The 25,842-nt window shown below is 40.0% G+C and overlaps 2 protein-coding genes across 4 annotated transcripts in view; both read left to right on the top strand.

The window, feature by feature from the left end:
* Positions 1–25,842, top strand: part of LOC116433167 (E3 ubiquitin-protein ligase MIB1-like) — a 411,486-nt gene that overhangs the window by 40,476 nt on the left and 345,168 nt on the right. The gene's annotated exons all lie outside the window — the stretch shown is intronic.
* Positions 1–25,842, top strand: part of LOC116430223 (mind bomb 1) — a 676,416-nt gene that overhangs the window by 553,256 nt on the left and 97,318 nt on the right. The gene's annotated exons all lie outside the window — the stretch shown is intronic.

Raw genomic sequence — 25,842 nt, 5'->3', positions numbered from 1 at the left:
AACAAGTACTTCAATACATTAATAGGATGGGTACTTCGATTTTCTTCAAAGGTGAAGTTCTTCAATCTCTACTTTTCTCGTTACTGAAAATGTCAACGTCATCATTTATATCGTCAGCTAGTCTATGAGTTTACAATGAACACAAAGTTCCTAACGCCAAACTGCAAAACTGATATTACCTCAGTTTCGTTCGAATAATCTAAAATGAACAGAAATAGTACTGAACAACTTCGTCTTGCGAAACTATAGATATACCTATAAAAAGGAAAAGAATAATATAGAATATAAAATAATATATGAAAGAATATTTTCGCGTTGAAATAACGATTTCTTTATTATGATGTTTATGATGGTGACTTACAAGTTAAAATTACATATCCAGACATATCTAAAAATTAATAGTTCCTTTTATTGTGACTATATCATATAGAACTACTAAATACTATATACTGTAATGCAAATATTATTTCCAATATGACGTAGACTAATTTGTACATGACGTAACGTTTTCTCCTTTTTTCTAATACATCAGCTAATATATTTTTCTCAGGTATTACTACTCTAAATCACTAAACTAAATTAACTAACTAATTCTAAATTATAATACATAATGAAGATATTGTTACAATTATAATTACATCTTTACATAAATTCAACAAAATACGTGTATTTTAATCAAAACGTTTTATATTATATAAGTAAATAAACGACTTAAGGGAAATATTAAAATAAAATACATACATAAGATACTGCTATGACAAGCGAAAAAAGTATAATTTTCACATTCGGACTTGATATCGACTCGACAAGGGAAATGCGATCACTTTCTTATACTACTAAATGCCAACCTCTCTTATACCTGAATGTATTGGATTCCTTTTTCTTTTCTACAAGATCCGCAATATAAATGAAAAAGAATGAGTTGAGTAACATTAAAATTTATATGTTCAAAGATTTTCTTATGAAGATGATTAAGTAACGTTAGTATTTTATGGTTATGTACACGTATCGTTGTCTGTACATTGAAAACATGAAGTAGTAATAATTTTTAATTAAATAATCTTTGGTTCATTTGTCGAGAATAACTTTTTGCGAAATAAGTCTGTTGCATAGTTTAACTGGTATGTTAGTCAATTTTCTTTTTCTCACTACATTTACTAATAATACTTTATTTCGTCGAACTTAGTTTAGTTTTTTACGCAAAAGAAAAATATTGCTTTATTGTAGAATGAAAGAATTCAAATACTGAATATTGTAAGATTTTTAAATATTTAAAATTTATTAATAGTTTATTGCAAATCAAATATCATATATGATATGCATATACATAAATACCTCTTGACGCAATAAAAGAATATTTCATTTAATTTGTGAAAATTAAATGAATTAGTTTCTGAAGATTTTAATTACCAGATTCCAAACTGTAAACCTGTAGTGCATGTCAAGTTTCATCTGAAAAGCACTTGACCGGATCGCGATCTCCCCTTTTAAAGTGTCAAGAGTGTTAATCGATTGACACAGATTCCTTGTAGGTCATTGAACGTTACTCTTACAGTTGACAGGTATAATTTTTTAATTTCATTTAAATCTCTAGAGAATAATATAAAGTTAATACTGTGCAACTGTTGTGCGTATAGTACATCACATTGATTAAGAACCGTTTAAATTTTCTACTCGAATTATTTTCTATATAAAATTATTACTTAATATAAATTAAATAAATTATTTGAAATAAGAAATCATTACGGTGACAGATATTAAGCTGTTATCTTCCCTAAAACATTGAAAACTCCTTAATGAAATACTAAAATACAAATATTCTTTTAAAAACTCCCCTTACAATCACGAAAAAACATATTAGCTCTTCTACTCCCGATACTTTGCTGTTATATTCTACCACAACAATCAACCAAGAGCTAACATCCAATGATTCTACTAACACTGGAGTACAGCGGACCAATTACAATTTAGAATCGCACTGAAGTACCCAGCGAACGGTCATAGTCACACACCCTATCAAAAGAAAACGAGACTACGTCAATTCTACACACAGACGAAGTAGCAAAGGGAAAAGGAAAAATACAAACAAAATCAGGTTAACAGAAACGATAACTGTAACAGACTGCCGCAGACATTAAAAACAAGGACACTGACATGCGCACGCAACACCATGAAACAGTTTCGGAATAGGTGTCAATCGAAGTGCGTCATTAACCTCGATCTTGAGCCTAGAAGGGAAGAAGCGTCCTGGACTCTATTACCATTTTACTACATACCCAACGGTGTGTCGTTCGAATCGTAAACTCACTTTGGCCTGGTTAAACGAATTCTGGTTCGCAGCACCACGGAAATAGTAGTTCACTCGGTAATCAAGTAATCGGCCGCGCGGAATCTAAAGGCTTAATTCCTACGGGTTTTATTAGCGATGTCCCGCGATGCCGTCTCGCGCGAACCACGCCCTTCAATGATCAATGAATCAACACTGTGCTAGCCCGATCTCACAAACACTTCACGTTCTCACTAGCAGTCGACGTTACTCTTCTCTCTCTCTCTCTCTCTCTCCCTATCGTCGAACGAGTTTCCGGGTTGAAGTCTAATGTCAACTAGAGCTGGTTGAAGGGGACCAAATGCGTCAATCGTGCGATATATTTGACCCGTGTTCAACCAGCTAAGCTTAACATTACATGGCGGCTTCCCGTTGGTAGCCTTCCTCTTCCTTCGCTGCCTGGTGTCCCGTTGCTCCGGGTCGCCTCTCCCCCTTCCGGCCGGGTCTTGACATTTTCCCCCGAACGGGAAGCGAGGAAAATCAAAGTCGAGGTAAAAATGAGGTTGGCCGCGGTGACGGCCATTATCTTCGCGATCTTCGCCCCGCGCCGTGGCTCGACCGCAAAATGTCGATTCCAGAAACGTTGTCTGGCTGTGCTCTGCCGACGACATTTCGTGTTCCCCGATCCGTAATAGCCGATACCCGGGAGTGTTCCTCACCGTGCCGCAGCTAATTACTGTCCTTTACATCGGAACGATTGCCGCGCCTCTTCCTGCGGCTCCCGTTTCACGCTGAAATACACTGCGAAATTATCAGAGGGCCGACCCACGGTATCTCGGAACCGCGCGAAACGTTTCGTCGACGTTTGACACGGGCCCGACGGACCTGCATGCCGGAGATCGGCGACGGTTTCACGCTTGTCTACGCCGCGTTTATTCGGGTCGCGGGATCCTGGCGACACTCTTCGTCCGGACTCTTTACCACGAGGTAACTTTGAAACGCGATTAATCTCGGCGCTAGCTTTATTCTCTGTTATTCGTGCTCCAAGGGTGGCTCGGTCCACTTTAATCCTGCTTTTTCGAAACTTCATCTAACTTCTCGGCTTCTCGCGGATAAGCTGCCGATTATTTATATTGGGGATGAAGCTAGTTTTAAGATGGGATGCTGACTCGAGGAGTGTCGGAACGATGAACGTGTATCTTCGATTCGGAAAGTAGGGCGAATGTATTGTCATGGATGAATGTGTAAGAAAAGTGTCTTTGACTTTTGGGTAATTCGGTTTTAGTTCCAAGGAATTTTCTGGATATTTTTGAGATGCTGCTAGATCAAGATGATTAATGTGTTCTTGAACACGATGTTAGGAAATGTAGAGTTAGTTATTATCATTTTGATTTAGTTCAATTATAAGTCAGATAAAAATAAATTAGGATAAAGTTAAATTGTAAGTGACACAAGGATCGGTATTTTTCTAAGAAAAGATTATTTGAAGAAGCATGTTTTTCTATAGCGGGATTGTAGTTTCTTTTTGAATACAACGAACCCAAGTCTTAATGGTCAAGTTCCAATAATTAATCGCAGAGAGAGTAAAATTGTAATAACAGAAAACCATCACTATTTCATTAAAATTAGTTAAAAAATGATAAATCAACTGTTGTTTCAACTTATATAACATACAATTATAAATTCTAATAATAAAAATTAATGTTAATAATACATTGCTGATTTTTCCCCTATCAATTTCACTCTATAGTCGTATAACATACCAGAGAATAAACAACTGTCAAAATTTGACCACTAAAACCAAAGATCCCTACATTCAGGCAAAAATGCAATACGTTTTTACTATCACGTGAGAACTACGTTTCCACTAAAAACTCAATAGTAATCTTCAAATCCCCTTCAATCCTTCATTAAAGACGTATTTCTTTTAATCCACCTCCTATCTCTAATTATTTCTCTCCAATTCTCCTTTAATACTGTACAACCAATATCAACCTAAATCAAGCCAATAGTATGGAACATTCCACCTAGTGTATCTACAACACCCAATGACTAAAGGTTCGAATGGATCCAGCCATCAGCAGTGATCAACCCGTCAAAAACTGCGTTTCGCGAGTCGAATCCAATTATCCGACATCCAACCGGAATACCGGGATCAATAAATTTTTTCGAAACGTAGAACAGCTGCTCGAGGCTAGGAAGAATCGATCTCGATGTCGTAGAAATAGGCGAGCCGAGACAATGGCGTTGATGCGCTTCTACGCTCAACGTATCGAGGAAGGAAGAAGGCAGGGTCGTGGCTCGAAACCACGCTACTGCCTCCTGGGCGGCCATTAAGAGTGTCATTGTGTGCGCGGGGGTTATTGGCAGGAAGAGGGGCATTAAGGCGGTAACAATGGACCCCTTTCGATCCTCCGAGCTCCCAGCCCTTCCACCCACGACCGCCGCCCCTTGCTTTCTGGAATCTCACCCCCATCCCACTCGCATCCTCTATCCAAGCCACGAGACTCCGAGGGGATACCTCGCGAAATTCCAGTGGATATTTAAATAGCCCGTATTCCCGATCGTACCCTAGCTACCCAGTCGCTGCGAATATCGGTCATTATTGTTCGATCCCACAAAGCCACTTCTATTTGGAAATTTAATACTTTGACCACCGTGTCGTCCGAAGGAGACAAACTTTTCGAATAGATCTGGAAATTGATTATGATGTATCGGATAATTCGAATTTTATTGGATCTGTAAGATATAAAAGAGTTAAGATCGGTTGCTGACGAGGAATTTTGATTCTTTGATTTGTTCGGTTTGACTGAGGCAATTGTTTTGAATATTTGGAATTTTTATATGTATTGATTCAGTAAACGATTCAGAAACACAGATCTTCCATCCGTGTAGATTATCTTTGAATTTAATTTTTGCAATATAGTGATGGATGCTGTAGAGGAAGTCTAAGAGACACTTAACCCTTCGTGTTCTGAATTATGTCACTTGTGTATTCTACTATTATGTATTGCAGATAATAGAGTAAACCGTTTTCAATTCCACGGAACAATTAAAACAATTCGTATTCACCATTTAAGAATTTGAGCACAAATAATATACGAAGAACATTTTTCTAGATCGGTATCAGTACGTCTTTGACCTCTGACAAAGCCACCAGCAATGCTGGCCAAACTTTGGGAAAATTTTCGAAAACCTCAAATGTGTATTATTCCAAGTCTGTTTAAATAATATATAGATTAAATACAAAAACTGAATTATTAAAGTTTGAACTAGTTACGGTCGTTAAATTAAAGTAAATTAGATGTATAAAAACTCTAAGCAAATTAAACTTATAGCAGTGTGTTACTGAAAAAGATACTTCAAAGTATTATTAGAATATAAAGGCTTAAATAGCTTGTATTATTGAGAGTATCTAGGTGATCGATAGTTAAAGATAGTGGTTATTAGTATTTACTCTTGTGACTTTACTTGTACTCGAAAATTCAGATTTTATAATTGCGCGTCCAACCGCTTTGACCCGTCCAGAGTCAGATCTTTGGAATTCGGTTTTTCAATGAACGATCGCCGTCACGGCGAAAAGAGTCCCGGAATGACGTGCCCGCGCGCGCGAATAACTATTCTCGGCTCGGCACGATGCGCGAGTAACACGAGACGCGCACGTTTAAATATATCCTACGGGAGTCCATGGCTGGCTTGCTCGTTTAATCCGCGGTACATTCTCTCTTGTCGAGTCTGCACGATTATGGCTCTACGCGGTTGAATATGGACATACCCGCGAAGTGGGACATTCTTTTTCCCATTCGCCCGTTCGATGGCAACTATGCTTGCTAAGAGGACGTCGGTTGGACACAGTGTTCCTCCAATGAACAATGAAGACAGTGACGTAAATAAATTCACGTCAAGAGATGAACGTTTTATGAAACATGGCAGAGGATTTACTAGGCCCATTGTTACCCAGTCTTTCGAGAACTCTTCAGCTTTCATCGCCTTAGCCTTTTGCGCCTTGGAGATACTTCAAAGCAAGAATATCATTGAAATTCCATTGTGAATATATTCAGGTTCCGTAGAAATTTAATTTCAAAGTGTAATTACTGATATGATCTGGTGATTGCTAACTATGTTTATACTTCGCATACATGTCACTCGAAGAGTTTCGAAGTATCCAGAATGATGAAGATAGCAGAGTAGGATGCGATGAGATAATTCGGGAATTTAAGGGTCGAGCAATCGATTGTTGACAGTTTCTTACATGAACAGTGTGGGGATACGATTGAAAGTAATGAAACAGACCTATCCATTGGAAAAAGCTCGCCCACTGATTCCAAGGTTAAATAGTATCTTAGCGAAGCATACCTTGAACGGCTGGCCGCGGAATGATCGGTCGTGGTCTTCGGCGTCGGCGTTGGCGTTGGCGATCCACTCATGACAGACACCACTCACTGAACGAATCCCGGCACCGTACGAATCCTCCCGAACGATTATGCTCACTGTGGCTGCCCGAGTTGCAATTCGATCACTCGCGCATCGGTCGATCTCACGGACGATTCGCGAGCCGCCGGCACTTCACTGTCCAGGCTCATACCGCGGCGTATCGCTTTGACGGTCCGTTCATCGAGGCATCATCGGCTCGTGAATATTTCTGACGCTCGCGCAACCGCGGCCCCGCGGCGCGGCCGCCCGTGTCCGCGTATTTTTAGGAAAATTATGCAACGCCAATTCAGTCCGCGCCGGAAAACCTCCGCGCCACTGTCCCCTTTATGCTTCCTCGAGGCGTCGCTCATCTCCCCTTGAACTTCGCCTCGTCGAGATATCGGCGCCTGGACCTCGGGCTTCGATCCCCTATTTCTCTAGCCGACCGAACGACCACCGACCCGACTGAATCTTGCGAACGCGATTTTTCCGTTGAAAACCTGCCGGATGGTTCCCGAACCGACGACCAAGTTCCCAGTTCTGTTGCACGGTTCCGCGGTGCTCTGCGCGCGTTCCTTCGTCCATTCGACGATATTTTCGTCGTGCACGATGACTAGGAGCGAGCGTGCGTGTCTGCGCGACCGATGGAAAGAGAGATGATGCGGGGGAACGAGAGAGAAAGAAAGAGCAGCAGCAGCAGCAGAAGAAGAAGAAGAAGAAGAAGAAGAAGAAGAGGAAGCTAGAGAGAATGTCCATCGGTCGGCCTATATCCGGAGCGACTCTTCTCGCGTAGATACTTGGTTCACTCGTTGAACGACACGCGTTCAGTGTCAATACCTCAGGCCTGCCCGAACTGACGATGATCACGCGACCCGCCCATTTTTCTCCGGATGAAGGACGGTTTTTGAATGCGACTGGACGAATGATTAGACTGAAGGACGGTAATTAGACGGAAGCGGGGATCTATCGGCAGTCAATGGGGACAGAAGAATAATTAGGCGACGCGGACAAAGAGCCGAGGAAATTCCGATGAAAATTCAACGTTACCCTCCTCCCACTGCGGTGAATGCCGAATGAGCCTTGGCGCGTCGGGTTCCGGGCCAGTTAGCGAGGGGGAGGTAGGAGACGACGCGTTTGTAATACCGTAAATATCGACGGACAGAGGCGATTCGGGGGGTGGGTCGAAAGAGCTTGAAAAGTTCTCCGCAATATTCCATCCGGCTAGGCAAACATAGATGCCAAGTTCAATATTGTGTCCCGATGTTTCGTGGTCCGTTCACTTCGTTTCACTTTTATCCGCCTTCGATTTCCACGTCCAGCTAGAGAATGTCGGCCAATCGAGTATGAAATGATCGGTTCCGAGGAACTTTCAAACCTAACGAGAGTTTTGCTTGTCGATGATGGGGATAGATCGTTCCGGTTCTTCGAGAATCATCCGAAAACTTGACTAGGATCGGTACATTGGTTGATGACCAGTGGAATGAGAGTACAAGATTGGAGTGAGTAAAAGAGGTTCTTTTAGGACCTCGGAATCGTTGTTCTTGAACTTTCGGCTTATGAAATGCCATTTTGTCCGACTGGAAAGTTTCTCTGAGTTGGTTAGATGAATCTTTGCTCTTCGATTACTAGCTAGGTTTTGAAATCAGCTAAGAAGGAAATTGTGATTGATGATACATGAATGCGGAAGATCCAAGATTAGATTGAGCAAATTAAGTTGATTGAGAATCTGTCGGTAATTTTCATAACCTTCCAACATCTTCAACTTTTGGTTTACGAAACAATTTCATCTGAAATGATGTTTCTTTGAACTGAATAGCAATGATGTTATTCGATTAGTTAGTGACGAAATCAACAACCATGCGTTGGATAATTTGAGAGAACTAGAAATTCAAGATGACATAGACTATACTAGTATTTCCTAAGACATTGTGTTAATTGTAATGACGTTCGTAACCAAACCTGACAGGATGTTTCTCTGAGCCAATTACCAACGAATTTTCGCTTTTTGATCCTTAGTCAAGTCGCGCGAGAAGAGGAAAGGATTGCGATCAATGATTTCGTGGAGTTATTTCGGTGCACAACAATTTCTCGAAACGATAATTCCGTCCAATAGAACTGGATAAAAGAAAGGCTATCGAAGATTCGGAGATGAAAACACGACCTAAAGTGAGAAAATTGATTTTTCGTCAGGATTGCAACCCCCGGAGAAGCTATTCGTGGAAAATACCAGAGAAATAGATAAATTTCTGCTACTTCTGCTTTAATTTTCGTTTAATTTATCGAAAGTTCCATAGAATTTTCCGACTGACGATAACAGGACCGATGCGTTTTGAAAGATATTTTCGAAGATATATCTCAAAAATTGATGAATTACGAGTAAACGACATAGAACACTTATGTATTGCTTTGTAGACAAGAATGTTGGTTATTGAGATTTAACGAGAAATGTATATTCGCTTACCAAGTGTCACCCGACATTGGATTCGTAACGAAACGAGCCGTAAATCAAGGACTCTCTTCCTCTAAGTTACTAATAGAACGGTGAAATAGCTCTACCGGGTGGAAAATATTAGCTTCGAATCATTGCAAGCTATTAGCAGAAGGATCATTAACATTTTAGAAAATTAGTACAAGAGAGGAACACGCAGTAGAACATTTCTTCGCGAGAAAAACCAAATTTAATTCTAAACGAAGATGATCAACGTCTTAGCGAAAAGGACCGTTTCTTTTCGACACTATTCTTTTGAAGTATGAAGTTTCCGTACCTTTAACACCCACCTCAATGAAACGAGCGAAAACGAATACTTTTTTTCTAAACATTCCAAGTAAGATAAGTAACATACTAACAGTATTTTGCAACTGAACTCGAAAATTCACCGACGAACCCGTCGAGAGAAGAATTTAATCTCGAAAGAATTTTCCACAGCGACGAGACATATATGGACTGAACGTAACTTCGGATACACCTTCAACGGAACTTTAAATGCCAAATAAAACGATGAATGGGCAGTTTCAACTGCATCCCACAGAATGCCTACTTCTTAACTCAAGAAAGACGGAACCAACAGAATTCGAGCATAAACTCCCTACACCATAGCCAACCTCAAAAGCGATATCCTCGTCCCTCAGAGTTCGCACTGTCGCGAAATCGCTCCACGTGAGTGCTAACCATCGTCCGCGAACTAGCGACAAAACACAGCGCGTCGCTGCGCCTCAAAGAGATTCGTTCCACTTACAGTTTCCATTCTTCTCGCCGGCACGGTTTGCGCTACGGCGTAAATTTGAACGAGGAGGAATCGCGTGGGCGATTCCGATGAGGACGACAACGACGACGACAACGATGACGGAAAGCGCGCACGAGCCCTGCACACTAGCGTTCCGCGTCTTTTTAAAGACTGCTGCGCCCCTCGAGGGTAGGCTAACGCATCTTGAACACGCCGCTATTGTCGGGACGACAATGGCCGAGGCCGATACTCATCCTCGAGTAGCCACAAAGCCTTCACACTTCCCTGTCGATCCAGCGCCGACCGCGTTTCCGACGTGTGTGCCGGTTTTCGAGAAAAATTGCAGAGAAAGGGAACGGCCGCTCCAACGCGACGCGACGCGACGTGATGCGACGACGTGAGACGAAACAAGACGAGACGCGACGCGACTCGACCCCGTATTCGAAACGATCGCGCCCCTTTAAGCTGTCTTGAAAGCCCACCCTTCGGAACAGTGACACCGCCTGCGGCCTGAATTACGAGAAATCTCTCATCTTTCCTGCCCCGTTCTCTTTCTTCGTCGGCTCGACGGGATGGACCAAACGTCTGGCGCACGCCTGGCGAACTTCCCTCTCTTTCTCTCTCTCTCTCTCTCTCTCTCTCTCTCTCTCTCTCTCTCTCTCTCTCTCTCTCTCTCTCTCTGTTTCTCTCTCTCACCTCTTCGGTCTCCGACGATATACAATATTCTACTACACTGACTCTGGACGGCTAGCCTCTAGCTAGCCTCAGGCTGGCCTCTGGCTGGCCTCTGCTCGGTTTCCTTTTATTCTCTCTCTTTCCTCGTACGAGCGGCAATATTCCAAAATATCGGACAACACGACTGCTTCCCACCGTCTCGCCCCGTGTGTCTGGCCACGCGCTACGCTGTGACTACTGGGACTCGGGTCGGTCCGTTCGTCCAGCGAGTTCGGTTCACGCTGCTACGTCCCTCTGCAGCTGCACTCTGCTGCAGCGCTCCGAGAGATATAGTCGTAGGTACCGTATAGGTATGCGGGAGGGTAGAAGGGGGTCCGGGGGAGAGGGAAGGAGCGAAGGAGACGGCGTGACGGTGGGAGGGGCGGGAAGGGGGAATTGAAGGATAGACTGGATTGAGAGAGACGCTGGGAGAGGGCGAAAGCAAGGGTGAGAGCAAGGGTGAGAGCAAGAGAGAGAGTGAGAGAGAGAGGGGGAGAGACAGACAGAGAGAGAGAGAGAGAGAGAGAGAAAGAAAGAGAGGGGGGAGACAGAGAGAGAGAAGGAAAGAAGGAAGGAGGGATGAAGCGAAGAGTACCGCTGCGGTCAGATGGTCCGACCAGAACGTGAACGTACTACTTGGTGGGCGTTCGGGCCCGCACTGTGCAGCCGACGGCAGGCGTCGCGACGCTTCCCCGTCCGAACACGAGCTGTGCATAGTGGGTAGGGGCTGAACAAGGGTGGGGGAGGCGCCGGCGCCCCGCACGCCTGCGCCAGCGTACCACGACCCTTCGGAGGATACGCACCAACCCTGTCCTATCCCCCGAATACCCACCCATTCCACGCGCGCACACACCGTTCCGCGCGTGTACACGCGCGCATGCAAGTGTACACGTACACGTACACGCCACCCCTAATCCCTCTCCCTCGGCGGCACCCCGCTCGAGTACGAGCACCCACCCCCGCGTGGCTCAGGCAAACCGACCACCCACCCCAGACCAGGCTGCTTGTCAGCCAGCCAGCCTGCCTGCCTGCCTGCTCGCCTAACTGTCTGCCTACCTCCTACCTGGCTGCCTGCTTGCTTCCCTGCCTTCTACCCTGCCTGCTACCCTGCCAGCTCGCCTCGCCCCGCTACCGTCCGGCGGCCGTCACTATGGAAAATATGAATTTGGGTCAGATACCAGCCGCCGTGCCCTAATGAACCTTTAATGTGACCTATTTCTTTTTTTCACCCCTCGTACGCCCATACTCCCTTCCTTCTTTGCCTTCTTTTCCTTCCTCTAGCTCGTTCTCTTTCTCCCCCTCTCTCTCTCTTTCTCTTCCCCCCTCTCTCTCCCTCTCTCCCTCTCTCTCTCTCTCTCTCTCTCTCTCCCTCTCCCTCTCCCGCTATCTCACGCTCTCTTTGCGTTGCCGTTTCGTTACTCGCACTCTTTTTCCCCTTCCTTTTTACCACAATCTCTACCCTGTCCATTCATCCTCTCCGCCTTCTTTCTTTGTAGCTTGCGTTCTGTGCCTTACACGCAACACGCGCACCAACTAGGAACCTACTCTGCAGATGGCTCATGTGTTTGATTCTTCGACGGAACCTCGATTAACCGGACTGCTCTGGAGAGATGCGGGATAGATGGATGTCGAAGTGGATAAGCGAGTTTTGGGGAGAAGTTAGAAGTGTGTTTGGAAAGTTCGAATTTGGAATACAGTGTGCACGCGTACGGTGAAAGGGAAAAAGTATTTGTACGTGAATCACTGATACTGGCTTTTTATTATGCGCATCATTTTATTGAAACTTATTCAGAAAAGTGTTTCTTGGTTTAGGGTTGTGCAACTAAAGAATAATTTTACGTAAACGTTAAATAACTGAAAGAAATATCCAGTGACTTTTTTCTACGTAGTTTTTAAATAACTAAAAGAAAAATCCAACGACTCATGAATATTTGTATCAGTCACTGTACACATATGAATCTTTCGTTCTGTCTACATGTTACGAAGGTCGCAGTAAACATTAAAGAGTACATTTCAAATCTACTTCATCTCACTTCTGACAAATGCTTCCACTTTCGACAGTCCATCCTTATCAAGCACACTTTAAACAAATTCGGCAGCTTTGTTGGTAAATCGTGAAACGATACAAACGCTGAGGTTTCGATTGCGATCTAAATTATGAAATAGCCCTTTTTACTCGCACTTGTGCTGTTGACCATAGCCACCTCCGGCGTATCTCCCATCGAAACGGCAGGGTCGTCGTCATGGACGGGTTTGTTGGCACGGTTGGATCGTGTCCGGACGATTACGATGTTCTACGCCACCTATCACGGGTCTGCGGGGTGAGTCCGGCCACCCCCGACGATGAATAGGAAACGCAGTTACTCGTGTCTGCCTACGCGTCTGGCCTGTTTCCTCGCTGGCCGGCGATCAAACGATTCGGTCTCGTTTAATGGCCGGCAACTGCTCTTATTGTCGTTGCATCGTGGCTCCTTTCCTGCAGTATTTTCCGAGCGTTCCCTACCACCGTGCCACGCCGCTCCGGGAAAATCAATGTTCCGATCACCGTGCATGATTGCCGATCCTCGGGTCCTCCTCTCCGCGAGACGTCTCGTTAGGTAATCGCTGGCTCGCGCAGCGCCCGACCCTCGCCTCTCCCTTTTTCCGGTTTGAACTTTGATACAGCTTCTTTAACTACGCACGGTTTACGACCTCTCCCGCTTTAATGCTCCGCATTGACTTTCGAAGTTGATGCTCTCGCCCCCAGTTTCCGGGATTTGTTCCCGTTTTTACTGGTGCCGCGCGCTGTTTTTGACGTCTGGTCATTATTATACGATGAAACTTGTTTTTCACTGTTAACCCCCTCTCGCCCTCGCTCGTGATCGTTGCCCGATGCATTAACACATTGCGAGACAGACGTTTTTATGGTTAATTGTTCTTCTTCCTTTTCGAGTGAGAGTTGTTAATATGTTCATTTATGTTATGTACATATGAAATCGTTCACAGGACGAAGTGATTAACTGCATTTTTCGAATGTTATTAAAGTTTAGTTGACCGTGTAATTAGTTTTTCATGTCAGCAGTTTGATTGAATTTTTCTAGTTTTCGTTGTGTGGTGTTGATCACTTTGGCAAGTTGATGGCTCGTGTATAATTTGATTTTAATGTACAGTTGATTAATGTAATAAATGTACTTGCTTGATTCTACACAATATGTTATTAATAATTCCGTGAAAGTAAACGTTGTCAACGGTAAATTGTGAGTAGTTGATAATCTTGAAATAGAAACTTTCTATAAAGAAATATATTTTGATGATATTAAATAACAAATGCTTAATTCCATATAGCACAATAAAATTTGCAGTAATTTATTTTCCATATATGTCATTTTAATAATTCTGAGCAACATAAAGTAATAAAATAAGTAAAACATAAAATAATACTTATGAACACCTTGTGGAATAAAATTTTATTTCGAAGTTAAATGTTTGGATAAGTACATGTATAAGCAGAGAAGTTTTGTATTTAAAGAATCTTAATATAAACGTTTTTGAAATCAAAAATCGAATTTAAAATAATTTGTAACAGTTTAAATATTAAATCAAATTTATTGCAAAAGAAACGTAAAAATTATGTTCCACGATTTCATTGTAACACCGTTACGCAAACTGCTTTCTTCCTTTTCGGCATTGGAAACTACGATTTCTTTAACATCCATAAATTCATTTTATTTAATTAGTCTCCCTTTCGTCCTATAATTTATTCAAGCCTTCATTATTATTTATTGAGGAAAAAATACAAGCCCATGTGACATTTTCACAAGCATAACACATTACTATATTCAAAGTTACAACTAGCTTGCGAATTTCGTATGCAGATTTACATTTTCATAGTCAAGAATCGCGAAACTAAAGTCCACAAAGCCAAAGTCCAATTTTATTTTTGGCATTGTTACCTTCCCTATTTCAAAAAGAATATAAACCGACCCAGATTCTCTAAAAAATCGAGTTCATCCATTCCAAAAGACCTCGTACAAAAAGAAACTCAACTTATTTACATTATATCGCGCGATTCCTTCGAAGTGCCTGTTTAAAATGTATTTCCCTGCAAGCGCAAACATAAAACCACGGAATAACACGAGCAACCTGTTTTATATAACAAACACGATAAAGCAAGTTTATGCCACGATAAAATGACAGTGTGGAAGGGCACAGCAGCGGCGATAGTATCAATTAAAGTTATGCGGCTACTATCTGCGCATAGAAATGCTAATATTTTTTCAAGCGATTTAGAGAAACAGAATAATAAATTAGATATCATTACTGTTGACGCCCTGCGCAGGGATTAAAGACGCATTTAGCGGGAGAAAATGACGGCGGGGGAGGTGTGAGTTACCTGAAAATGTGTTCGCGGTTATTTTCAGGCCTCCATGGGGTTTTCTCACGCGGTAATTACGTCACGAAATATCAGGGCGACGTTACTCGATTAGAATCGCACTTTCAACGCGTTCCCGACTCGCATCAAATTAAAATCTGATGTAAATTACATGTAATTACACAGCCGCGCACGGGGCACGCTACGTTTGTTAAAAATGCCGGTTGTACGAGCGTTAAGAACAACGTGTTACTGTCGATTACGAGCGCCGCGGTCGAAACAATTAATTATCGTTTTGTCGGTCGAACGATACGAACAATGATTACGGAATTCAAGTACGATGCTGCGGAATTGATTTTCAGTTCTGCGTTACGGGGTGCGAACAAATATTCTACACTCCCCGTAATCGATTCACTTTTATTTAGCTTGATTTCGCATGTCATTAATCAAATTCGATTTTGTCCGCGGCCTTCTTTTGTCTTTCGATGTGTAAATCGTTTCTATGCAACGGCCTGCGACCGTATTACGGGAAATTATTAAGTTCGATGGTCGCGCAGCCGTTAACGTTCAAATTATCGAACAAATGATAATGTTCATTGGAATTGTTTGTTGATATTGATAACTGTGATGTTTATTATTAATTGTAGTTTGCGATTGTTATATCGTAATTTCTGGGTATTAAATGTAATTACTGTGAGAGGCAAATTTATTGATTTTATGGTGTATAGAATTTTTGTGACGTATTACTAATTTTATGGTCACGTGATTTTTATGATGTGTTATTGATTTTATGGGGGCCAGAAGAAATGCAAGATGTGGATGGAGGCAATAATTTGAGTCGACGGAGGAATTACGTCTTTATTCGTCCCTCGTTCCTCTCAGACCGGCGTTTGACGTCTTCGAGACGGTTCGTTCCTCGACATTTTCTACGCAAAACAGATGACACAATATTACAATATCCCATTTTTCATCAAAATTAGACATTAGCGGAAAAAAAAGGTTTATTCGTATAATCATTTATACAGGATTTCTATGTTACTTAATACTTTATTTTAGTTAATGTTATTTTAGTAATGATGTACATATTTTAAAAATTTGTTACTTTAATATTTAGAACTTTGTACGTAATCTAAGTATTTGTTATGAAATTTTATTTCACTTAGAAAATAAAGATATTTTTCAAAGTAATGGTTTTTTAAAGTACAAAAGTAGCAACAATGAAACATTGAAAAGTTCTTAAATCAACCAGTCGATAATTGTGAAAAATTGTATAAACATTGGTTCGTCTGAATTACTGAACTTTTCTTCTCAATTAGCTGGAGTATGTTGTAACAGTAACTCGTATAACGCCAAAACGTGAATTTGTGGTGTTTTAAAATTGATGGCTTCAGTTCCGGAGTTGTTCTTACTGAAACGGGAAAATGTTATTCAGTATAATGAGAAATATATATTCTTCCATTTTCAAATGATGAATCGAGCTACTAAAATTCCTTATTATTTATTAAAGAACTTTAATTAATTTATTTTGAAAATTTGTATTAACCTAATTGTGTCCGATAGACACACTTTCAAATTGCCATTCCTCCGGAAACAAAACCATTTAGATATGTTACTGCTATATCATTTCGTCTAAACAAAATTTTCTAAGAAAAATTTCTTCGTTTTACTTTAACAATATTCCACAGGCTAGCCAGAGTACTAAAACATATTTGGTTGTTAATCCCTTTACTTACAATATTGTATGACACTCGTGACGAAAATTTTTAACTGACTTTGAGAAATCTAAGTGTTATTTATTTTTCAAAAATCTAAATTAAATATTAATTTGCTATTACTAATCGTTACAATTTATAATAAACGTAGCCATAGAATAAACGGATATGGAATAAATATCTTTTCCCAATTAATTATTAACAGTAAAGTAGTGGTATCGATCATAGTCAAGAATTAAACCATAGGGCAACGGGTTAAGAGTCAATTTTATTTTGTATAGTTACCATTACCTCGAGTTTCTTATGCATGTCAGCGATTCCTTATGTTTTACATAAAAATATAGTAAAATGTTCCCGGGGATATGTCACAATTCCAGTATTAGTCTCGGCTGCGCATGACTACCACACGGAAACTACTAACAGTGAAAACTTTGATCGTTGCCCCGTAGCGCTCATAACTCAAATTATACGTACTTCGAATTCTCCTTGTACGTGGAACCTCAAGTACGTATCTGAGGTGGGTAGCCCGCAGATATTGAAACACAGAACTCCCATAACTTTTCATTATACCGTCGCGTTATCTTCTTATTATCTTTTATTTCTCGCAGGACTCGCTCCACCTTCCTAAGAGTTTATTCTTGTTCTCGAAAAATCATTCCCTTTCGAAGATAATATTTAACCGCATAACATTTCGGCAATCGCTATTCTTCGCGAGCAGATATTAGTTTTCTTCATAAACTTGTCCTCCGATCGCGTTGCCAAACAGTTGTCATTTTGATTGCTTGGAACAAAAATCTCGCGGAAATTTGGGGATTAACGAAGAATTTAATATTGCCTAACGGTGATCGATTCTTTAACGCAAGCATATATTTTTCTTATATTTATTTGGTTAAATTATGGGACATCGTATATAATCTGTTAATGTTTGTACTAACTGACATCGCTGTAAATTAATTTATAAAATTAATGTTAAGACTTCGCGTTCTTTGTTAGAAGCTTTACTAAATTATTATTTAAAACATCTCATTATTGAATTAAATGAATTGAAAATTAATTAAATTTAATGAATGGAAGTTGTTAGTGCTTGAATAATAAATATAATCTCAAGGCAGAAGAGATTATATACAACAAAATCTTAACGCGTTGAATAATAAAACATTCGAACGAAAACCTAGTTTAAATTTGTAACGTGAATGAATGAATTAATGAGCAATTAAAATACATTAATCTATAAATTTGGAAATCAATTCCCGTAGATTTTATTCCGCTATTTATTGCATATTTGAAACATGTTTTCCCATAACTACAAGCATAAAGCTTTGAAATAACATGGGCAACCTGTTTTATACAACAAATACGATAAAACAAGTTTATGCTACAGTAAAATGACTGCATAGAACGTCATACCAATGACGATCGCATAAATTGAAGTTATATGACAAGTATCCACGAGGAGAAGTGATATTTTTTTTATACCTTTCTGGACAAATAGAATGATATATTACATAACCTCCTTGTAACCAAGATTGAAGTGCTACGATGTCGATATAGGAATAATTATAATACTAATTGCACGTAGTTTAGTTGTATACAATTTCCACTGAAATTGCAATATTTATAGCATGCTAATTTGATAATGTACTGATTTAAAACTATAATATTTCGAAGATATATCAGAGAAGAAAGTAATAAATTTTTTTTTAACCAAAAACCTATGGAACCAAAATGAAACAATACTCCATTAAGGTACTTTTCATTAAAATGTATAGTCGCTTTCTTCGTATTATAATAATGTTATTTTATTTGTAAGAAAAGTTAAAATTGTATATTTTATATGATAAATTCACTGTTTCCCTCAATAGATATGTTATAATCACTTTATACACAATTGTAAGAATGAATTCTTTATTTTTTCAGATAAAAATCTAATTTTTTTTCTTTACTTTGGTTTTTCATTAAAATATACCCTAGATGACATTCGTTCTGCGTTTGACGAGTACACACTCCACTTCTTGATTTGATTGCGCGCAAAACGAGAGGTTTCTCAAACTAAATTCCACAGTTAACAGGTTAACAAGAAATTCTTAACTTGTTGCATAAGTCCATTCCAAAAAACTCGGCACACCATTTAATTCCCGAGTCACTGTATTTTCCATTCTACTTATCCGGCTAAGCGAAACACCTCACAGGCCGAGCGTCTTCCGTTCATCGACAGCGGCAAATCGATTTCCGGCTGCCATTCAATTTACGCACATTGTGATCGGCATCGATCTCGCAGAACGTCCCGAAAGAGGCGGGTTAAGACTCTCGTGAGTCCCATTAACGAGTTTCACGCGGCCGCTCCGCTTCCGTTTGGTTACCGAAGAGACTGTTCGAATATGCAAACAGCGAAAGAAGAAAAGGTAGAAAGCGAGGGAAAAAAGAAAACGCGGAAAAAGGAGCAAAACGAGAAGAATAAACGCCCGAGAACACACGAGAAAAGGAAGGCGGAGAAGGGAAAGGGAAACGAAAGCGAGTGGATCTTGTCTAGGTGGAAAACGGTACCCGTTAACGAATCGCATAAATAATTGATTCGGAAAGTTGCAAACAAAACCGGCGGTGCTAGCTTGTCGGCTAATGCTGTACCCCGTCAGCCGCTTCGTTCCCTCCTCTCGACCGCCCTTTTCCTTTCTTCTTCTCGTCTCTCCTTTTTCCCCCCTTTCCTTGGTCCTCGCCGCGAGTTGCCTCCGCACAAAGCGGTTTATGAAATCCATTATCCCCGCGATAAATATTAAATCTCTTTTTCCGCTTTCATTTTCTCGCGTGAAATTGCTCCGTTCGACACCGGTCCGCCGTTAATGGTCTTGTTATCGATCCCGCGGATCGTCAAAGGAACCGTTCCACAGGGGAAATAGAAAAGGATCGACCACTCTTCTCGATGATCCCTCCCCCTTGCCGAATTTGTCCCCGGAGCTTTTTTAATTAATTTTTAACGCAACCAAATTAGTTCGACTTTGATTCCCAGCTTCCTCGGGAACGCGACGGCGGCTGCGGGAGGAACTTGCCGAGCAATTCCTGCGTTTCGCGTGAATCCTCGTTACCGGAGCACCCGAAGCGGCTCCAGTTTGTTTTCCGCGCGAAACGTCCGGAATTTATGGGTAATATTTCCTCGGCGTTCACGCGCACGCCGTTCCCGGAACGGTTCCCCCGTGCTACGCGTTTGTCGACGAGAGATCGTTTCGCGAGCCATTCTTGAGCTCGAGCGATGAAAAGGATCCCCGCGCATTCGTTCGAGACCCGATCTCGCTCGAGAGATCGGGTAATTGGTTTCTCCTAATTGCGAACAGACTGTGTCTTTTTTAACGGGTTCGATGCCGTCGAAACGGGAAAGTATTCTTTATACAGGGCGACTATGAATTTTCGCAATGGTCTGGGGTTTTCTGGTCTGGAGGTAGAAAAGGATTGTTTTATTTTTCATTTGCTCTGATGTCGTTATTGGTGGTATTCTGAAAGTGATTCCTATATGATTTGTTGAATTGTGAAAGTTGTCGATGATTAACTCTGGTCAATAATCCTGTTTATCAGTGTAATAAGTGGAAATACTTTGGCATTGATGATTTATTGAAAAAGGAGAAAACTTAGATTCTTTTTTTACGAGTACGTTTACCATGAAATATGATGATTTGTAGTAGGAAAATAATATTTAATTTGAACTTGAAAGAGTGGAATGGTATTTTATACTTGTTAAGTTCTATTTGAAATTATTACTGATATCGTTATGACAACGGGGTTAATATATTCGTTACCAAAAGAAGTTACAATATGTTGTTGAATTCCATATATCATTTTTCTGAAAACTATATAAAATTTATGAAAAATCTCGTCAACCTCTTGTATATTACACCATATATTGCGATTTTGTAATAAAAACACGTAGAAAGATATTTACTTCTGATTATGAGAAATACCAAGTATTGGTTGGCATAAATATATGTCATTAGCATTGTCATTGTCATCAATCGGTCCTTTCTATCGTCGAAATTATGCATCATTATTTATATATTAAAATTTGTACTTTCATTTTTAAAGCTCTAAGCTGGCAAGTACAAATTTTAAGATATAAATAATGATGCACAATTTCAACGATAGAAAAGACCGATTTCAATTTCATTTTGGTAAGGAAAATTTAGTTCGTACTTGCCTCATGAAACAGTCGAGTAATTCTACCAAGTCATGGTGAATATGTTAAAGTTTTATGAAGAATCGTGCATCGAATCGTGTAGCAGAGAAATGCACGCGCATGCAAGAAAAGTTACAAAACGAAGCACTAAGAACAATCGGCTTACGGTGGAAGTCGGTATTGGCTTCACGCATGGAAAACCATCGCTAAATGAAGTAATAAATCCAACAATAAAAGCACTGGAAATCATTAAAGCAATTTATAAAGAGCTAACATCTAATGAATTGTTGGTACGATGGCATGGCGCATTTATGATAAGTAACAATAAATCCTTGTACTCATTAAGCTGGATCTTTTCTCTGAAACATTCGTATTGTGGAACAATAACTATTGTTATTCCAGCGTATTTAGCAGAACCAATATTCAACGAGGGATTTACTGCGATAATAAATGAAAATGAAGTACCTTGCGATCTGTTTTATGAAGATGAAAATCCTCTTCATGACTCTGGTATACAAGGTAAATACCTGATTATTCATTTTAAAATCATTTGCGAATATTTAAACGCGTTACTTCGAACATTTTTTACATTATAGTTGTATTATACATATATATATACATATATTCAATGGTTGAAACTAAAATTATTTCCAAATAATAAAAATTCCTATTTTTTTCAATTAATTACAGCTAAAAAGTAGCGAAAACTGCGTCATTTCTCTTTGTTTGTAATTTCAACAAGCTCTTTAAACAAAATTATTCTTGGGCAATCTATAGTTACACTTAGAGAAAATGAAATTGTATTTACTTTCTTTATTCCTCTACCATAGCTTTAACGTCGATCACTTTCAGATATACTACAATTGACACTAACAAATTATTTTCTATTAGTAAAAGTATTTTTGTAACACTAAAACCAATAAAAAGTATATGTAAGAAATTCAAGTATACATTCATTTAATGCTTCGAAGATAACTTCCAAAGATTCGTTTGAAATTGTGCTTCTAGATCATAAGATCCTCTTAAGGCCACTCGTTGAGGCTCCTGCTGTTGTCGACTTCAACAGCGTCGTTTTTGAGGAAAATCCTTTATTGCACTTCATTATACAGGATATTTCGGAACTGATGCTACAATTCCAAAGGATGCGGATTAACAGGAAAACATATATACAAAGTATACAGTGTAATAAATAAATAAATAAATAAATAAATAAATAAATAAATAAATAAATAGTTACCGAATAGGAATCGGCTAATGTGTCTGTCCTTTATTTACTGTATCTACTCGAAATAAATACAGGTACAAGAATACCAAGTTTTTATACTGATTCAGTTTAAATTAATATTTCATATGAGAAACCTCACTTTACAATTCTGAATTGTTTGTTTCTTTGGGTTCACTTATTTTCGATTGGTACCGTCAATTGAGCCGCTCATTGGATAAATCGAATAACTTCAGTTTTTGAATTTTTTCAGATTTTATCATTGAAGCTTCATTGGCTCTTAACTTTTAAAATTAGTATTTAAATATATATTTAAAATAAATTTTTAAATATTATTATTATTATTATTATTATTTAATTTTGCATTTAAATGGAAATTTTAAAGATCAATATGTAACTATTACATCATTTTTCTTCCTTTTTTTGTTTTGTGAAGTTAATCGATTTATCCAATGACTATGGTTCAGTTCGAAAGTACTCTCCATATTTTCGAAGACATTAAGAGCGATGAAGTTAATTTGACTTGATCAAAACACGTTGCATCGTCCTATTTTCAGTAGCATTTAAAGAATCTTGTGACCTCACGTAACGTAAGATTTGTGTGTTTGTTTTTCTCTAATTGATGGATATCCTTGAGCTGCGTCCTAGCAGATTACGTATGTATGCAGATGGTGCACCGTGGCTGTAAGCGTTATAGATTCGAGAAATCTCGAAAAATGTTCCATTGGTTACTTTACGCCCTTACCTTACATCTTACATCTTTTTGTTCCAGACATTTGTAAGAGAATCATAGTTTAAATTGTTAAATTCATTTTCAATATAAAGGTAAACCTATAGCCACTTTTATATTTATTAACAGTTACCAGTTATTTAATTTCTACATTTTCCTTAATTACATTTACAATTTAAATTTACCTGCCCTAGTCATTAATGAGGCCTAGTACAAACAGCTATAAATACCAGAATCGAAAGACTTCATTTCTTTGGTCAAAAAGTGTTCTATGTGCAAATGAATATATTGTTTTATACAACCTAAACAGAATTTTTCGTTCGCAAACAATTATCTACAATATTAAAAGGCAATACGACACATCCAACCTAACATCATCCAATTTCCTTCGACCCCTTGAAAAATTCAACACTCCTCGTTTACTTTCCACAAGCACCTTCCAATTCCTCATCACGTAACGTTTACCTTCGGCCAAAACATCCTCCAAAAAACCTCAAAGCAACCCTTCCGTTTAATTAAACCCGCGCTCGTTCTCACCCCGAGAATTAACAAAGCACTTAAAAGAGCCGAGCATTCGTTAAAACGGAAATAACATCGGCGCCAGTTAAAAATCGTCGACGAGTCGTTACCCGAATGGACTGTTCGCGATCGTGACTCTCCATTAAAGTCGTCTTGCAACGGATAGACGCGAAGGGGAGAGCGAGAGGGAGGAACGCCGAGAGAATCGGAGAGCGTCGAGCACTGGACAAATCCGTTCAACAGGGTTAATCGTCGTTCCGTCCTTAATCACGAACAAATCGCCGGACGTGGCCGATGGCACGGATATTGTTTGACGATTTGTCATCGACGTTTGACGTTTATTGGACCCCGGCGTACATTTATTACATTTTGTCGGTAGGCCGGCTTGGTAGCGTGAACTCGTGAGCGCGCGCGCGTGCAACCCAACGCCAGTCTTGCCACGGCGAGTAATTATGAGCGGCCTGCTATCACTATCTGCAGTACGTCCATTCATTTCGTTCACCGCTCCACGATGTAAAAGCTCACGGTACCGCGGCATGAAATATGCATCAGTCGCATTGATAATTATGCGCCCCGATAACGTGCCGCCTCTTCGCGCTCGTTTCCTTCGTCACCGTTCCTTCTCTCTCTGTCTCCCTCTCTATCTCTCTCTCTCTCTCTCTCTCTTTCTTTTTCCCTCTTGCTCTTATTAAAAATAAAAGGCAGATCGTTGACGATTCCTCGCACTCTTATCTTTCTTTGTTTTTCGTGCTCTTGCCTGTCTTCTTTAGATATTTCCCATTCGTGCTCATCCCTCTTTGCAGTCACTTCTCTTCCTTTTACGCCGTGTTTCGCACTTCCAGCGGGTCACCTAACTGACCATTTGCGTAATTCGATTATCGTTAGGTTCGCGATCGTTTGGATTTTCTGTGTGAGGATCTGCTACCGATGGTTTAGTCTGTGTTCGTTTGAAGCGATGTTTTAACTGTATTGAAGTGATGTTATTGTTTACACGAGAAAAGAGTAGACTTTGAGAACTTGTTTAGTAGACGATTTGTATTTAAAGTGTTTGGAATTTTTTAAGAAATGAAAAGTGTTTTGTAAAGTGAAAGTATTATAAAATGGTGAACACGTGGTATTTTCGAAACCTCGTGTACTAGAATATTTCAATTTCAATAGTTGAAAGCTACAATTGATAAGAACTGGGGTGTTGGACATTGAACGTTTGCATTTATTCGCGAAGAAAAATGTATTAGTTTTAATATAGCTTACAATTTTTCGGAAATTTTATTGGTTCTATAAAACTGCTTTATAAAAAATCAATTATACAATTGGAATTTATACAAGTTCTCAGTCTTTCAATCAATCTTTTCACAGATTACAAACAAATCATAATCAATTCTAAAATTTATTATTTAATATAACTAAAACATCGACCATTTCAAAACTAGCACCAATAGTAGTCGACATGTACTATTTTGTACAATTGTATCGTAAAATAAGAATTTCTGATTCTTTATTACAGAATAGCTAGTGAATCAATTAGAATTTAACAGTAAATCCGTTGGAATAAGTAAATTCAATTGGAATCGTTATCGAATCTATCAATTAGTAATTGTTTCAAAATTCAAATCTCTCAAGTTCGAATTTTAAAGTTAAAGTTCTAATTTTTCAAATTTAAAAATTTATGTTTAAACTTCAAGTCTTTCAAATTCAAATTTTGAAGTTTAAAGTTCAAATCTTCCAAGTTCAACTCTTCCAATTCTAAATTTTAAACTTTAAAGTTCAAATCTCAAGGTCTTTAAACTTCTAATTCTTTTACAGATTCCCACAGGAAGCTTATTCACAAAAAAGTACCCACGAAGAAAACTAAATCCCAATCCACGAATCGGCCGCTTCTTCTCCAAACTATCCAACTCAATTCCGCGATGTCGCGTCGCAAGCTCATCCGTCAAACATACATACACGTACATATAACTACATACACGATTTCGCGTGCGACTCGAGTCAAACTCGGCTAACACCGTGGTAGCGCTAAACAGGTTAATCAAGGTCCGACTGTACTTGACACGGAGCCTACTCGGAGTCGAGCAACCCGGCTCACGTGAACAAGGGTTCGCGCCCCGTCGAACCGCGTCCCAGCGAAGTGGCCCGCAGCGAATCCGTCCCTTTCGATATCGAGCGTCCCCGGGCCTCGCGCAACATTGTTCCAGCCGTGACGTAACGGCGCGCGTTATCTAGTCCGTCACCTACTTCCTATCGGGCCGCCTCCGACATCTCTTTCGCTCTCTTGCCTTTTAATGCGCGCGCCGCGCACAGCCGTGAATCGTTTTATCGCCACTGGTGGAACGCCGTCGTCGTCGACATCGTCGTCGTCGTAACTTCAATTCAATCGGCGTGCACGCGCGGCCGCGGAATGATATACGCAATGCATTCCGCACGATGCTCCCTCGCGTGTGCATGCATGCAGCTGGCACGAAAAGAGCGGCCCGTTGTGCCTCGGCTTTATCTCGGCTTTGTCCCCTCGTGGCACGTTCGTTAGCTTAACGGTTT

Source organism: Nomia melanderi, chromosome 1 (assembly GCF_051020985.1).
Source record: "Nomia melanderi isolate GNS246 chromosome 1, iyNomMela1, whole genome shotgun sequence".
NCBI classification, from domain to species: Eukaryota; Metazoa; Arthropoda; class Insecta; order Hymenoptera; family Halictidae; genus Nomia; species Nomia melanderi.
This window is presented reverse-complemented; position numbering and strand designations above follow the sequence as displayed.